This window comes from Arachis hypogaea, chromosome 20, assembly GCF_003086295.3.
Source record: "Arachis hypogaea cultivar Tifrunner chromosome 20, arahy.Tifrunner.gnm2.J5K5, whole genome shotgun sequence".
Taxonomy (NCBI): domain Eukaryota; kingdom Viridiplantae; phylum Streptophyta; class Magnoliopsida; order Fabales; family Fabaceae; genus Arachis; species Arachis hypogaea.
The window spans coordinates 101,888,328-101,906,734 of NC_092055.1; the positions used below are offsets into that span (position 1 = coordinate 101,888,328).

The 18,407-nt window shown below is 39.0% G+C and overlaps 2 non-coding genes across 2 annotated transcripts; both read right to left on the bottom strand.

Annotated features, from left to right (window-relative positions):
• Nucleotides 1–1,009: 1,009 nt before the first annotated feature.
• On the bottom strand, nt 1,010–1,117 carry LOC112787457 (small nucleolar RNA R71). Its single transcript, XR_003194871.1, has one exon. It is a non-coding gene; the product is annotated as a small nucleolar RNA R71 (small nucleolar RNA).
• A 14,976-nt stretch (nt 1,118–16,093) lies between these two features.
• LOC112787276 (small nucleolar RNA R71) lies at nt 16,094–16,201 on the bottom strand. Its single transcript, XR_003194697.1, has one exon. It is a non-coding gene; the product is annotated as a small nucleolar RNA R71 (small nucleolar RNA).
• Between the last annotated feature and the right edge of the window lie 2,206 nt (nt 16,202–18,407).

Below are 18,407 nucleotides of genomic sequence, written 5' to 3' on the forward strand. Positions count from 1 at the left end.
CTTCCTATCTTATCAAAATTGATTTTCAAAATTTGTTTCAACTAACTAACTAACTTTTTGTTTGTTTCTTAACTTTTTCAAAACTACCTAACTAACTCTCTCTCTCTCTAATTTTCGAAAATATCTTCCCTCTTTTTCAAAAATTTCTTTTTAATTAACTAATTATTTTTATTTTTATTTTTGATTTTAAAAATTTTCAAAAAATACTAACATTTTTCAAAAACCATTTTCGGAAATCACTAACTCTTTTTCAAAAAATATTTTTCGAAAATTCTCCCTCTCTCATCTCATTCTATTTATTTATTCATCTACTAACATCTCATCTCACATCTCTACCCTCCTCACAGTTGTGTTTCTTCCATTCCATTACATTCTTTATCTCCCTCTTTTCTTTCACTCACAAAGGAATCCCTATACTGTGGTATAAAGGATCTCTATTGTTATTATTATTTTTCTGTGCCCTCTTCTTTGTCATATGAGCAGGAGCAAGGATAAGAACATTCTTGTGGAAGCAGATCCAGAACCTGAAAGGACTCTGAAAAGGAGACTAAGAGAAGCTAAAATACAACAATCCAGAGAGAATCTTTCAGAAATTTTCGAACAAGAAGAGGAGATGGCAGCTGAAAATAATAATAATGCAAGGAGGATGCTTGGTGACTTTACTGCACCAAATTCCAGTTTACATGGAAGAAGCATCTCCATTCCTGCCATTGGAGCAAACAACTTTGAGCTGAAACCTCAATTAGTTTCTCTGATGCAGCAAAACTGCAAGTTTCATGGACTTCCATCTGAAGATCCTTTTCAGTTCTTAACTGAATTCTTGCAGATATGTGATACTGTTAAGACTAATGGAGTAGATCCTGAAGTCTACAGGCTCATGCTTTTCCCTTTTGCTGTAAGAGACAGAGCTAGAATATGGTTGGACTCTCAACCTAAAGATAGCCTGAACTCTTGGGATAAGCTGGTCACGACTTTCTTAGCCAAGTACTTTCCTCCTCAAAAGCTGAGCAAGCTTAGTGCTGATGTTCAAACCTTCAGACAGAAAGAAGGTGAATCCTTCTATGAAGCTTGGGAAAGATACAAACAGTTGACCAAAAAGTGTCCTTCTGACATGCTTTCAGAATGGACCATCCTGGATATATTCTATGATGGTTTATCTGAGCTATCAAAGATGTCATTGGATACTTCTGCAGGTGGATCCATTCACCTAAAGAAAACACCTGCAGAAGCTCAAGAACTCATTGACATGGTTGCTAATAACCAGTTCATGTACACTTCTGAAAGGAATCCTGTGAACAATGGGACGCCTATGAAGAAGGGAGTTCTTGAAATTGATACTCTGAATGCCATATTGGCTCAGAATAAAATATTGACTCAGCAAGTCAATATGATTTCTCAGATTCTGAATGGAATGCAAGCTGCATCCAACAGTACTCAAGAGGCTTCTCCTGAAGAAGAAGCTTATGATCCTGAGAACCCTGCAATAGCAGAGGTAAATTACTTAGGTGAACCTTATGGAAACACCTATAACTCAACATGGAGAAATCATCCAAATTTCTCATGGAAGGATCAAAAGCCTCAACAAGGCTTTAATAATGGTGGAAGAAATAGGTTTAGCAATAGCAAGCCTTTTTCATCATCCACTCAGCAACAGACTGAGAACTCTGAACAAAATACTTCTAATTTAACAAACTTAGTCTCTGATCTATCTAAGGCCACTGTAAGTTTCATGAATGAAACAAGATCTTCCATTAGAAATCTGGAAGCACAAGTGGGCCAGCTGAGTAAAAGGATCACTGAAATCCCTCCTAGTACTCTCCCAAGCAATACAGAAGAGAATCCAAAAGGAGAGTGCAAGGCCATTGACATAAGCACCATGGCCGAACCTGTAAGGGAAGGAGAGGACGTGAATCCCAAGGAGGAAGACCTCCTGGGACGTCCAGTGATCAATAAGAAGCTTCCCTCTGAGGAACCAAAGGAATCTGAGACTTATCTAGAGACCATAGAGATTCCATTGAACCTCCTTATGCCATTCATGAGCTCTGATGAGTATTCCTCTTCTTAAGAGAATGAGGATGTTACTGAAGAGCAAACACCCAAGTTTCTTGGTGCAATCATGAAGCTGAATGCCAAATTATTTGGCATTAACACTTGGGAAGTTGAACCTCCCTTGTTCATCAATGAACTAAGTAATCTGGATCAACTGACATTGCCTCAGAAGAGACAGGATCCTGGGAAGTTCATAATACCTTGTACCATAGGCACCATGATCTTTAAGGCTCTGTGTGACCTTGGTTCAGGAATAAACCTCATGCCCCTCTCTGTAATAGAGAAACTGGGAATCTATGGGGTGCAAGCTGCTAAAATCTCATTAGAGATGGCAGACAATTCAAGAAAACAGGCATATGGACAAGTAGAGGACGTGTTAGTAAAGGTTGAAGGCCTTTACATCCCTGCTGATTTCATAGTCTTGGATACTGGAAAGGAAGTGGATGAATCCATCATCCTAGGAAGACCTTTCCGGACCACAGCAAGAGCTGTGATTGATGTTGACAGAGGTGAACTAGTCCTTCAATGGAAGGAGGACTCCCTTGTGTTTAAAACTCAAGGATCTCCCTCTGCAACCATGGAGAGGAAGCATGAAAAGCTTCTTTCAAAGCAGAGTCAACCCAAGCCCCCACAGTCAAACTCTAAGTTTGGTGTTGGGAGGCCACAACCAAACTCTAAGTTTGGTGTTGAACTCCCATATCCAAACTCTAAGTTTGGTGTTGGAGAGTTTCAACAATGCTCTGAACATCTGTAAGGCTCCATGAGAGCCCACTGTCAAGCTATTGACATTAAAGAAGCGCTTGTTGGGAGGTAACCCAATGTTTATTTATCTAATTTTTATTTTCATTGTTTTTCATGTCTTTATAGGTTCATGATCATGTGGAGTCACAAAATAAATAGAAAAATTGAAAACAGAATAAAAAACAGCAGAAGAAAAATCACACCCTGGAGGAGCATCTGTCTGGCGTTCAGCGCCAGAACAGAGCATGGTTCTGGCGCTGAACGCCCAAAATGGGCAGCTTCTGGGTGCTGAACACCAGAACAGGCATGGTTCTGGCGTTCAACGCCAGAAATGGCACACAAATGGGTGTTGAACGCCCAAAATGGCCACCAACCTGGCGCTGAACGCCCAGAGTTGTGTGCAAAGGCATTTTTACATGCCTAATGGGTGCAGGGATGTAAATCCTTGAACACCTCAAGATCTGTGGATCCCACAGGATCCACTCAGGATCTGTGGACCCCACAGGATCCCCACCTACCTCCACTCACTTCTTCTCACCACTCTCTTTCACACAACCCCATAAACACTCTTCCCCAAAAAAACCCTTCACCAATCACCTCAAACTCTCTTCCCCATCACCTTTTCACCACTCACATCCATCCACTCTTCCCCATAAACCTACTTCATAAACTCCACCTACCTTCAAAATTCAAAACCAATTTCCCACCCAAACCCACCCATATGGCCGAACCTTAACCCCCTCCCTTCCCTATATAAAGCCCTCCATTCTTCATCAAATTCACACAACACACCCCTCTACACCCCTCTTGGCCGAAACACTTCCCACTCTCCCTCTCCTCTATTTCTTCTTCTTCTTCTTCTATTCTTCTTTTCTTGCTCGAGGACGAGCAATATTCTAAGTTTGGTGTGGTAAAAGCATAAGCTTTTTGTTTTTCCATTACCATTGATGGCACCTAAGACCGGAGAATCCTCTAGAAAGGGGAAGGGGAAGACAAAAGCTTCCACTTCCGAGTCATGGGAGATGGAAAGGTTCATCTCCAAAGCCCATCAAGACCACTTCTATGATGTTGTGGCCAAGAAGAAGGTGATCCCCGAGGTCCCTTTCAAACTCAAAAGAAATGAGTATCCGGAGATCCGACATGAAATTCAAAGAAGAGGTTGGGAAGTTCTAACAAATCCCATCCAACAAGTCGGCATCCTAATGGTTCAAGAGTTCTATGCCAATGCATGGATCACCAAGAACCATGATCAAAGTAAGAACCCGGATCCAAAGAACTATGTTACAATGGTTCGGGGGAAATACTTAGATTTTAGTCCGGAGAATGTGAGGTTGGCGTTTAACTTGCCCATGATGCAAGGAGATGAACGCCCCTACACTAGAAGGGTCAACTTTAATCAAAGGTTGGACCAAGTCCTTATGGACATATGCGTGGAAGGAGCTCAATGGAAGATTGACTCCAAACGCAAGTCGGTTCAACTAAGAAGATTGGACCTCAAGCCTGTAGCTAGAGGATGGTTGGAATTCATTCAATGCTCAATCATTCCCACTAGCAACCGGTCTGAAGTTACTATAGACCGGGCCATCATGATCCATAGCATCATGATTGGAGAAGAGGTGGAAGTTCATGAGATTATACCTCAAGAACTCTACAAGGTGGCTGACAAGTCCTCCACTATGGCAAGGTTAGCCTTTCCTCACCTCATTTGCCACCTATGCAATTCAGCTGGGATTGACATAGAAGGAGATATCCTCATTAAAGAGGACAAGCCCAGAAAAAGATGGAGCAAGCAAGAGAGCCCACTCATGGAGCTCAAGAGGCGTATGAAGCTCATCACCATGAGATCCCTGAGATGCCTCAAATGCACTTTCCTCCACAAAACTATTGGGAGCAAATCAACACCTCCCTAGGAGAATTGAGTTCCAATATGGGACAACTAAGGGTGGACATCAAGAGCACTCCATCATGCTTCATGAAAGAAGAGAAGATCAAAAAGCAATGAGGGAGGAGCAACAAAGACAAGAAAGAGACATAGAAGAGCTGAAGGACATCATTGGTTCCTCAAGAAGGAAACGCCACCATCACTAAGGTGGATTCATTCCTTGTTCTTGTTTCTTCTGTTTTTCATTTCTATGTTATGTGCTTATCTGTGTTTGTGTCTTCATTACATGATCATTAGTAGTTAGTAACTGTGTCTTAAAGTTATAAATGTCCTATGAATCCATCACCTCTCTTAAATGAAAAATGTTTTAATTCAAAAGAACAAGAAGTACATGAGTTTCGAATTTATCCTTGAACTTAGCTTAATTATATTGATGTGGTGACAATGCTTCTTGTTTTCTGAATGTATGCTTGAACAGTGCATATGTCTTTTGAAGTTGTTGTTCATGAATGTTAAATATGTTGGCTCTTGAAAGAATGATGACTAGGAGACATGTTACTTGATAATCTGAAAAATCATAAAAATGATTCTTGAAGCAAGAAAAAGCAGCAAAGAAAAAGGCTTGCAGAAAAAAAAAAATAGGCGAAAAAAAAATAGAAAGAAAAAAGAAAAAGCAAGCAGAAAAAGCCAAAACTCTTAAAACCAAGAGGCAAGAGCAAAAAGCCAATAACCCTTAAAACCAAAAGGCAAGGGTAAATAAAAAGGATCCCAAGGCTTTGAGCATCAGTGGATAGGAGGGCCTAAAGGAATAAAATCCTGGTCTAAGCGGCTAAACCAAGCTGTCCCTAACCATGTGCTTGTGGCGTGAAGGTGTCAAGTGAAAACTTGAGACTGAGCGGTTAAAGTCAAGGTCCAAAGCAAAAAAAGAGTGTGCTTAAGAACCCTGGACACCTCTAATTGGGGACTTTAGCAAAGCTGAGTCACAATCTGAAAAGGTTCACCCAATTATGTGTCTGTGGCATTTATGTATCCGGTGGTAATACTGGAAAACAAAGTGCTTAGGGCCACGGCCAAGACTCATAAAATAGCTGTGTTCAAGAATCATCATACTGAACTAGGAGAGTCAATAACACTATCTAAACTCTGAGTTCCTATAGAAGCCAATCATTCTGAACTTCAATGGATAAAGTGAGATGCCAAAACTATTCAAGAGGCAAAAAGCTATAAGTGCCGCTCATATGATTGCAGCTATGTTTCATTGATAGTTTGGAATTTATAGTATATTCTCTTCTTTTTTTCCTATTTGATTTTCAGTTGCTTGGGGACAAGCAACAATTTAAGTTTGGTGTTGTGATGAGCGGATAATTTATACGCTTTTTGACATTGTTTTTAGTAGGATCTAGTTACTTTTAGGGATGTTTTCATTAGTTTTTATGTTAAATTCACATTTCTGGACTTTACTATGAGTTTGTGTGTTTTTCTGTGATTTCAGGTATTTTCTGACTGAAATTGAGGGACTTGAGCAAAAATCAGATTCAGAGGTTGAAGAAGGACTGCTGATGCTGTTGGATTCTGACCTCCCTGCACTTAAAATGGATTTTCTGGAGCTACAAAACTCAAAATGGCGCTCTTTCAATTTCGTTGGAAAGTAGACATCCAGGGCTTTCCAGAAATATATAATAGTCCATACTTTGGTCAAGAATAGATGACGCAAACTGGCGTTCAACGCCAGCTCTCTGCCCAATTCTGGCGTCCAGCGCCAGAAAAGGATCCAAAACCAGAGTTGAACGCCAGAAATGGATCAAAACCTGGCGTTCAACTCCACAAATGGCCTCTGCACGTGCAACACATAAAGCTCAGCCCAAGCACACACCAAGTGGGCCCCGAAAGTGAATTTATGCATCAATTACTTACTCATGTAAACCCTAGTAGCTAGTTTATTATAAATAGGACATTTTACTATTGTATTTGACATCTTTGGATTATCTTTTGATCTATTGATCACGTTTTGGGGGCTGGCCATCTCGGCCATGCCTGGACCTTTCACTTATGTATTTTCACGGTAGAGTTTCTACACTCCATAGATTAAGGTGTGGAGCTCTGCTGTTCCTCAAAGATTAATGCAAAGTACTACTGTTTTCTATTCAATTCATCTTATTTCGCTTCTAAGATATTCATTCGTACTCCAATCTGAATGTGATGAACGTGACAATCATCATCATTCCCTATGAACACGTGCCTGACAACCACTTCCATTCTACCTTCGACTGAATGAAGTATCTCTTAGATCTCTTAATCAGAATCTTCGTGGCGTAAGCTAGAATGATGGCGGCATTCAAGAGAATCCGGAAAGTCTAAACCTTGTCTGTGGTATTTCGAGTAGGATTCAATGAATGAATGACTGTGACGAGCTCCAAACTCGCGATTGCGGGGCGTTAGTGACAGACGCAAAAGGATAGTAAATCCTATTCCAGCATGATCGAGAACCGACAGATGAATAGGCGTGCCGTGACAGGGTGCGTTGACCATTTTCACTGAGAGGATAAGATGAAGCCATTGACAAGGGTGATGCCTCCAGACGATTAGCCGTGCCGTGACAGGGCATTGGATCATTTTCCCGAGAGATGACCAAAAGTAGCCATTGACAGTGGTGATGTATCACATAAAGCCAGCCATGGAAAGGAGTAAGACTGATTGGATGAAGATAGCAGGAAAGCAGAGGTTCAGAGGAACGAAAGTATCTCCATTCGCTTATCTGAAATTCTCACCAATGAATTACATAAGTATTTCTATTCCTATTCTATTAATTATTATTCGAAAACACCATTATCAATTTATATCTGCCTAACTGAGATTTGCAAGGTGACCATAGCTTGCTTCATACCAACAATCTCCGTGGGATTCGACCCTTACTCACGTAAGGTATTACTTGGACGACCCAGTGCACTTGCTGGTCAGTTACACAGGGTTGTGAACCGTGGTTTTGGCATCATGTTTTTGGCACCATTTCCAGGGAAAGAAAGAGCAATGAACTTTACATAAATAAAGTGTAATCACGATTCCACGTACCAGCGACCATCAACAACTCGAGTCGAAAAGCAGACTCTCTCGTCAGAAGAGGGAGGGACAAGTTCATAGTTCTTCTCATCACCAGAATTACTACAGACACTGTGAAACTGCCTAAGCTGAGTACAAAATTCAGAATCAACCAGCGAGACACACATAAGAACCATGGAGTCCACCCAATCAGCCATACCCGCGGGAACCTGGGAAGGCATTTCGACAACATTATTTCAGGAAGACATGAGGTCAACTAAATCCTAAAAAAGAAAAGAGGAATGGATTACTCAAAAACATCTCGGACAGAAGGCAAAACATCTCGACGGGCGGATAAACAAAAAGGGAAAACCCCAAGACTCAAGACAAAGGTCTTGGGGCATCCCTTGGAGGCAGTAAACAAGCAAGGTTTTCAAGTTATTTCTACGGCCTACATCCCAGCACTCATCAAAATAAAATCCAGAAAGAAAACAAAAGAAAGCGAAAATGCAAAAGGTCCACTCTCATACAGTTTATCAGAAGAAAGCACTATTTCTACAGTTTATCAGAAATGGCCAAGCGGAAAGGCGCAAACTTTTTCGAAATCAAGCAAAAAATCATCAGCAAAGAACAAGCACCAACACCGAGCATACCAAATAGAAATCATCAAAGACACAGCCTTTTTTCCAGAATCAAACAAATTATCATCAAAAGCACAAACGAGAAATAACATGCAGAAGCCCTAAGCACATTAAAGCAATAGGAAGGCGAAAAGATTCATACAAAAGGATGAAGAAACTTCAGAGCATGCATTACAACAGTAACCAGGCACAGTAAAAGCAGAAAGATCCAAACTTTCCTCAAAGCAAAATCGCAACTTAATCACAAAAAGCCAAAGCAGCGAAAGAGAAAGAAAGTACGAATGGAACTCACCTGGAGAAGAGAAAAGCTTCAAAGGAAAGAAGGAGATGTAAAAATGAAAGTTGTCCCGAGAATCGCCAAGCGACGCCGCAATGCAGGAAAAGAAGAAACGTAGGCGAAAAACAGAAAACGAGAAAAACGGAGGAAAATGGTGAAAGAAGTTACAAAAGAGCAAAGAAGAGAAATCGTTTCTGAGTTTTCAAAAATCAAAATAAAGAGCCAAAGGAAAAACGGGGCAATTAATACTAATTAATTAGGGTATTAAACCCTCGCACGTTCCCCAGGACAAAGCGCTAATACAAAAGCGCGCACTTTTAGAGAAAAACGTTCTACATTCAAAAGATTCTACAAAAGGAAGAAATCGACGAAATGCTTGAGTTCGGCTTCGTCAGAGAAGGACCGAAGTCAAAGACTCGACCTCAACAAAAAGACCGAGCTCAAGCAGGGGCACTGTTCATACCCTGGGTTGAGTTACCCGACCCGGGATGATTGGCGACAAAGCGACCGACCACTTCAGGTCAGACTACCCGACCTCTTCTAAAGAGCTCGGCCAAATCAACAGGAAAGCCCAATAAAGGGCCCAAATAGAGGAACACGACCCAAATCTAAAGGCAATCCCAGTCTATAGAGATAAAGGCGGTTCCCTTGAAAATAAGCTGACTTCATCCAAAATAGGATAAGATAAGATAAGATAACTAACTTATCTTATCAGAAAGGTCAGCCCCCACTACTATAAATACACTGGAGCACCCAGATATAACTCATACTCTGATTCTACATAACACATATTTAATACCCATGCTAACTTAAGCATCGGAGTCTCTTGCAGGTACCCCCCACCCTTCGGTGACAGAGGATCAGCAGCACGTCCAAGTCCAAACAAGACGGACGTACCGGCTCCGGCCTCCATTCACCAGCCGGACACATCGATCCCGACCATCACTGAGGATCTCGTCCAAGATCGACCTACAGTTTCAGGTAACCCTCGGAACAGCAACATTTATAGATACGAATAAAAGCATTAAAGTAAAAGTAGCATATAAACATAAATTAAAGTAAATACTAAACCTGGATCGAGAGTTACTCTTAAAAACTAAGAGAAGTCCTAAATCCTAATCCTAATCCTAAGAGAGAGAGAGGAGAGAACCTCTCTCAAACTAAATCTAAATCATGGAAAGTAATAAAAATGCGAGCTCTCTCTGAATGGATGCATTCCCCCACTTTATAGCCTCTAGTCTGTGTGTTCTGTACTTGGATCTGGGCCAAAAGGGCTTCAGAATTTGCTGGGGGCGTATTCTGTAAATTCTGATACGTGGCCTCTGTCACGCGTCCGCGTGGGTCACGCGGTCGCGTCATTCGGAGCTTTTCTTGCCACGCGATCACGTCAGTCATGCGACCGCGTCATGTGCGTTCTGCTTAAGGCGCGCGGTCGCGTCAGTCATGCGGCCGCGTCGCTGCTGATTTACGCTTGGCACGTGATCGCTTCGTCCATGCGATCGCGTGGATGCCAGTTTCTTCAGAAGCTCCGTTTGGTGCTTTTCTTCCATTTTTGTATGTTTCCTTTCCATCCTTTAAGTCATTCCTACCTTAGAAGATCTGAAACTACTCAACACACTAATCACGACATCGAATGGAAATAGAGGTAATTAAAATAATTAATATTAAAGCTTAGGAAACATGCTTTTCACATACATCACATAATAAGGAAGGGAAAGTAAAACCATGCAATTAATATGAATAAGTGGGTGAAGGATTGAATAAATCACTCAAACTAAGCACAAAATAACTCATGAAATATAGGTTTATCAACCTCTCCACACTTAAACAATAGCATGTCCTCATGATAAATCCAAGGTAAAGAATAAGGTAAGATTAAAGTGGTGGAATGTTATGCAATGCAACCTATTCTAAATGCATCTACCTAAATGAGTCATGCAATTCCAATTTATCCACTCATATATAAAGCTTACATGTAGTCAAATTAATTCACATTCTCAAGGAGTCATATATATATATATATATATATATATATATATATATATATATATAGCCAACCCTTAAATAATAATGCATTTTAGCAAATGAGATGGGGAATAAAAATATTGTACAAACTTGCAAAACAATTAGTAAATTAAGCACAGATATATGTTGATGAGTTATTGAACCCTCACTGGATTTTGTGTTTACCCTCTAGTCACTCAGTGTTTATTGGGTTTACTCACTCTACTTTTCTTTTTATTCTTACTTTCTATAACTTTGTTCTTCATCTAACCAATCAACAATTATAGAGTACAGTCATACCAAAAATCATGAGGTCTTTAATTAAGGTTGTAATGGGGCCAAGGTAAAGGTAAGGATATATGTATAAGGCTAAGTGAGCTAATAAGTGAATCCTTAATTAGACTAAGATCTCACCTAACATACATATTTAGTAGAACAAGCTTCTTTACCAATTTTTCCATATTATCCCACTTGTTGTTACATGCTCATGTTTCAATTTTTTTTTTGTTTTTATCCCATGTGCGTTGCTTTTATTTTGCATTGGGGAATTTTTTTGTATCCCCTTTTATTAAATGCTGAAAAATAACTTTTTTTAATGCACATGGTAATTGAATCACTTTGATTTCTCATGAGCATGCTTCCCAAATTTTATTTTATTTCTTTCAACTTTTCTACCTTTTGTTTCTATCATCCATGTTCCCAATAGGTTTCCCATATTTTAATCTATTCATAATTTTCTATCTTAAGCTAACAAAGGATTCAACTTGGGATTTTATTTTGTTTTTCTGCTTAAGGCTAGTAGTGTGGCTAAATAGAATAAAAGAGATTTTAAAGGCTCAAGGGGGCTAACAAGGGTGATGTGAAAGGTAGGTTATTTTGGGGTAAGTGAGCTAAAATCAAATGATGGCCTCAATCATTCTTTTGGCATGTATCTATATTCTATAATTGGACATATAGATTAAAGCAAAGTAAAGAACATCAGAATAAAAAGAAGTGAAACACACAGAAATGAAATTATGGTTTGAATGCAACCATACAATTAAGCTCAAAACTCACAGGCTATGTGTTCTCTAACTCAAGCATCATATATCATTCATATATGTTATGCAGGTTTAGTTAAAAATTCCCATTATTCTCATAAAAAAATTATTTAGGGTAGCCTTTAAAGTTTTAATGTTCCTCCTTGATGAAATGTTGTCAACTTAACTATATGATGTAATGCTCTATATACAAGGTTTATGGATTTAACTCTGTTATGTTCAATTTCCTAGCTTACTTCCTTTTTATATTTTTCAATTTAAACTATGCTATCTTTTGCTAAAAAGGGTAAATGATGAGCGGATAATTTATACGCTTTTTGGCATTGTTTTTAGTATGTTTTTAGTAGGATCTAGTTACTTTTAGGGATGTTTTTATTAGTTTTATGTTAAATTTACATTTCTGGACTTTACTATGAGTTTGTGTGTTTTTCTGTGAATTCAGATAATTTCTGGCTGAAATTGAGGGACTTGAGCAAAAATCAGATTCAGAGGTTGAAGAAGGACTGCTGATGCTGTTGGATTCTGACCTCCCTGCACTCAAAGTGGATTTTCCGGAGCTACAGAACTCAGAATGGCGCGCTTCCAATTGCGTTGGAAAGTAGACATCCAGGACTTTCCAGAAATATATAATAGTTTATACTTTGGTCGAGTTTAAACGACGCAAAAGGGCGTTGAACGCCAGTTCTACGCTGCTGTCTGGAGTTAAACGCCAGAAACACGTCACGAACCAGAGTTGAACGCCAAAAACACGTTACAACTTGCCGTTCATCTCCAAAAGAAGCCTCTGCACGTGGAAAGCTAAAGCTCAGCCCAAGCACACACCAAGTGGGCCCCGGAAGTGGATTTATGCATCAATTACTTACTTCTGTAAACCCTAGTAGCTAGTTTAGTATAAATAGGACTTTTTACTATTGTATTAGACATCTTGGGACGTCTAGTTCTTAGATCATGGGGGCTGGCCACTCGGCCATGCCTGAACCTTTCACTTATGTATTTTTAACGGTAGAGTTTCTACACTCCATAGATTAAGGTGTGGAGCTCTGCTGTTCCTCATGAATTAATGCAAAGTACTACTGTTTTTCTATTCAATTCAAATTATTTCGCTTCTAAGATATTAATTCGTACTTCAATATGAATGTGATGAACGTGACAATCATCATCATTCCCCCACGAACGCGTGCCTGACAACCACTTCCGTTCCACCTTAGATTGGATGATTATCTCTTGGATCTCTTAATCAGAATCTTCGTGGTATAAGCTAGATTGATGGCGGCATTCATGAGAATCAGGAAAGTCTAAACCTTGTCTGTGGTATTCCGAGTAGGATTCTGGGATTGAATGACTGTGACGAACTTCAAACTCGCGAGTGCTGGGCGTAGTGACAGACGCAAAAGGAGGGTGAATCCTATTCCAGTATGATCGAGAACCTCAGATGATTAGCCGTGCTGTGACAGAGCATTTGGACCATTTTCACAAGAGGATAGGATGCAGCCATTGACCACGGTGATGCCTCCAGATGATTAGCCATGCAGTGACAGCACATCGGACCATTTTCACAGAGAGGATGAAAAGTAGCCATTGACGATGGTGATGTCCTTACATAAAGCAAGCCATGGAAAGGAGTAAGATTGATTGGATGAAGACAGCAGGAAAGCAGAAGTTCAGAGGAACGAACGCATCTCCATACACTTATCTGAAATTCTCACCAATGATATACATAAGTGTTTCTATCTTTATTTTCTGTCTATTTATTATTAATTTTTGAAAACTCCATAATCAATTATTATCCGCTTGACTGAGATTTACAAGATGACCATAGCTTGCTTCATACCAACAATCTCCGTGGGATCGACCCTTACTCACGTAAGGTTTTATTACTTGGACGACCCAGTGCACTTGTTGGTTAGTTGTATCGAAGTTGTGAATGAAAAACGATTTATTAAGACGTCCGTACAGAGTTTTTGGTGCCGTTGCCTGAGATCACAATTTCGTGCACCAAGTTTTTAGCGCCATTACCGGGGATTGTTCGAGTTTGGACAACTGACGGTTCATCTTGTTGCTCAGATTAGGTAATTTTCTTTTTGTTTTATTTTCAAAAATTTTTCAAAAAAAAAAAATATTTGTTTTCAAAATCTTTCAAAAATATTTTCCCTTTGTTTTCGAAAATTATTCTAAAATTTTTTAAGAATGAATTCTAGTGTTTCATGAAGCATGTTGAAGCCTGACTGGCTGTAAAAGTCATGTCTAAATTCATTTGGACTGGGGCTTCCAACCCAACATTATCAAGAGCAAGCTAGTTGTTGCTAATCCACCTGCTGCTGTTCTAGACCCACCTGATGTACATGCTAAAGCTTGACTGGCTATTAAGCCATGTCTAACCCTCAGATTGGAGCTTTAGACTAAGAGTGCAAGATTCCTGGAATTCATATAAAAAATTTTGGAATCCTTATTTTTCTTTTTCAAATAATTTTCGAAAAATCCAAAAAAATTAATAAAATCATAAAAATCAAAAATATTTTGTGTTTCTTGTTTGAGTCTTGAGTCAATTTTTAAGTTTGGTGTCAATTTCATACTCATCTTGCATTTTTCGAAAATTGCATTCATGCATTGCATTCATCATGATCTTCAAGTTGTTCTTGATAAAACCTTCTTGATTGATCTTCATATTATATTGTTTTGCGTTGTATGGTATTTTTCATATGCATTCTTGAATTCTTAGTGTCTAAGCATTAAAGATTTCTAAGTTTGGTGTCTTGCATGTTTTCTTTGCATAAAAATTTTTCAAAAATAAGTTCTTGGTGTTCATCTTGATCTTCAAAGTGTTCTTGGTGTTCATCTTGACATTCATAGCATTCTTGCATGCATTCATTGTTTTGATCCAAAATTTTCATGCATTGCATCATTTTTCATGTTTTTCTCTCTCATCATTAAAAATTCAAAAATAAAAAATATCTTTCCTTTTTTCCCTCATAAATTCCGAAAATTTGAGTTGACTTTTTCAAAAATTTTTAAAATTCAATTGTTTCTTATGAGTCAAATCAAATTTTCAATTTAAAAATCTTTTCTTTTTCAAAATCTTTTTCAAAAATCAAATCTTTTTCATTTTTCTTATCTATTTTCGAAAATTTCAAAAATCTTTTTCAAAATATTTTCAAAAATCTTTTTCTTATTTTTATATCATATTTTCGAAAATCACATCATTAATTAATGTTTTGATTCAAAAATTTCAAGTTTGTTACTTGCTTGTTAAGAAAGATTCAAACTTTAAGTTCTAGAATCATATCTTGTGATTTCTTGTGAATCAAGTCATTAATTGTGATTTTAAAAATCAAATCTTTTTCAAAACTAATTTCAATCATATCTTTTCAAAAATATCTTCTTATATTATCTTTTTCAAATATCTTTTCTAACTTCTTAACTTCTTATCTTTTCAAAATTGATTTTTAAAATTTGTTTCAACTAACTAATTGACTTTTTGGTTGTTTCTCATCTTGTTCAAAACTACCTAACTAACTCTCTCTCTCTAATTTTCAAAAATATCTTCCCTCTTTTTCAAAATTTCTTCTTAATTAACTAATTATTTTAATTTTTTATTTTAATTTTTGAAAATTACTAACCTTTTTCAAAAATAATTTTCAAAAATCACTAACTCTTTTTCAAAAATTATTTTCGAAAATTCTCTTTCTCTCTCATCTTCTTCTATTTATTTATTTATTTACTAACATTTCTTCCTCACTCACCAAAAATCCGAACCCCCTCTCTCTCTCTGAGTTCAGATTTTCTCTTCTTCTTTTCTTCTACTATTCTTTTCTTCCACTCACCTAAGGAAACCTCTACACCTGGGCAAAAAAGATCCCTATTATTATTTTTCTGTTCCCTCCTTTTTCATATGAGCAGGAGCAAGGACAAGAAAATTCTTGTTGAAGTAGATCCAAAACCTGAAAGGACTCTGAAGAGGAAACTAAGAGAAGCTAAATTACAACAATCCAGCAAGCACCTTTCGGAAATTTTCGAACAGGAAGAGGAGATGGCAATCGAAAATAATAATAATGCAAGGAGGATGCTTGGTGACTTTACTGCACCTAATTCCAATTTACATGGAAGAAGCATCTCCATCCCTACCATTGGAGCAAATAATTTTGAGCTGAAACCTCAATTAGTTTCTCTGATGCAGCAGAACTACAAGTTTCATGGACTTCCATCTAAATATCCTTTTCAGTTCTTAACTGAATTCTTGCAGATCTGTGATACTGTTAAGACTAATGGAGTAGATCCTGAAGTCTACAGGCTCATGCTTTTCCCCTTTGCTGTAAGAGATAGAGCTAGAGTGTGGTTGGACTCTCAACCCAAGGATAGCCTGAACTCTTGGGATAAGCTGGTCACGGCTTTCTTAGCCAAGTTCTTTCCTCCTCAAAAGCTGAGTAAGCTTAGAGTGGATGTTCAAACCTTCAGACAGAAGGAAGGTGAATCCCTCTATGAAGCTTGGGAGAGATACAAGCAACTGACCAAAAAGTGTCCTTCTGACATGCTTTCAGAATGGACCATCCTGGATATATTCTATGATGGTCTGTCTGAATTAGCTAAGATGTCATTGGATACTTCTGCAGGTGGATCCATTCACCTAAAGAAAACGCCTGCAGAAGCTCAAGAACTCATTGACATGGTTGCTAACAACCACTTCATGTACACTTCTGAGAGGAATCCTGTGAGTAATGGGACGCCTCAGAAGAAGGGAGTTCTTGAAATTGATACTCTGAATGCCATATTGGCTCAGAACAAACTATTGACTCAACAAGTCAATATGATTTCTCAGAGTCTGAATGGAATGCAAGCTGCATCCAACAGTACTCAAGAGGCGCCTTCTGAAGAAGAGGCCTATGATCCTGAGAACCCTGCAATAGCAGAGGTAAATTACTTAGGTGAACCTTATGGAAACACCTATAACTCATCATGAAGAAATCACCCAAATCTCTCATGGAATGATCAACAAAAGCCTCAACAAGGCTTTAATAATGGTGGAAGAAACAGGTTTAGCAATAGTAAACCTTTTCCATCATTCACTCAGCAACAGACAGAGAACTCTGAACAAAATACCTCTAATTTAGCAAACTTAGTCTCTGATCTATCTAAGGCCACTGTAAGTTTCATGAATGAAACAAGGTCCTCCATTAGAAATTTGGAGGCACAAGTGGGCCAGCTAAGTAAAAGGATCACTAAAATCCCTCCTAGTACTCTCCCAAGCAATACAGAAGAAAATCCAAAAGGAGAGTGCAAGGCCATTGATATAACCATCATGGCCGAATCCAAAGAGGAAGGGGAGGACGTGAATCCCAAGGAGGAAGACCTCCTGGGATGTCCAGTGATCAACAAGGAGTTTCCCTTTGAGGAACCAAAGGACTCTGAGGCTCATCTAGAGACCATAGAGATTCCATTGAACCTCCTTACGCCCTTCATGAGCTCTGATGAGTATTCTTCTTCTGAAGAGAATGAGGATGTTACTGAAGAGCAAGTTGCCAAGTTCCTTGGTGCAATCTTGAAGCTGAATGCCAATTTATTTGGTAATGAGACTTGGGGAGATGAACCCCCCCTGTTCACCAATGAACTGAATGCATTAGATCAACTGACATTGCCTCAGAAGAAATAGGATCCTGGAAAGTTCTTAATACCTTGTACCATAGGCACCATGATCTTTGAAAAAGCTCTGTGTGACCTTGGTTCAGGGATAAACCTCATGCCTCTCTCTGTAATAGAGAAACTGGGAATCTTTGGGGTGCAAGCTACTAAAATCTCATTAGAGATGACAGACAATTCAAGAAAACAGGCTTATGGACAAGTAGAGGACGTGTTAGTAAAGGTTGAAGGCCTTTACATCCCTGCTGATTTCATAGTCCTAGATACTGGGAAGGATAAGGATGAATCCATCATCCTTGGAAGACCCTTCCTAGCCACAGCAAGAGCTGTGATTGATGTTGACAGAGGCGAACTAGTCTTTCAATTGAATGAGGACTCTCTTGAGTTTAAAACTCAAGGTCATCCTTCTGTAAACATGGAAAAGAGGCACAGTAAGCTTCTCTCAAAATAGAGTCAACCAGAGCCCCCACAGTCAAACTCTAAGTTTGGTGTTGGGGAGTCTCAACAATGCTCTAAACATCTGTGAGGCTCCATGAGAGCCCACTGTCAAGCTATTGACATTAAAGAAGCGCTTGTTGGGAGGCAACCCAATTTTTATTTATCTAATTTTATTTTTATTGTTATTTCATGTTTTATTAGGTTCATGATCATGTGGAGTCACAAAATAAATATAAAAATTGAAAACGGAATCAAAAACAGCAGAAGAAAAATCACACCCTGGAGGAAGATCTCACTGGCGTTTAAACGCCAGTAAGGAGCATCTGTCTGGCGTTCAACGCCAAAACAGAGCATGTTTCTGGCGTTGAACGCCAGAAACAAGCAGTATCCTGGCGTTCAGACGCCAGAAATGCACAGTGAAGAAGAGCTGGCGCTGAACGCCAGAAACAAGCATCTGGCTGGCGTTCAACGCCATAAATATGCTGCATCTGGGCGTTGAACGCCCAGAACAAGCATCAATTCGGCGTTTAAATGCCAGAATTGCATGTAAAGGCATTTTACATGCCTAATGGGTGTAGGGATGCAAATCCTTGACACCTCAGGATTTGTGGACCCCACAGGATCAACTCAGCATCTGTGGACCCCATAGGATCCCCACCTACCACCTC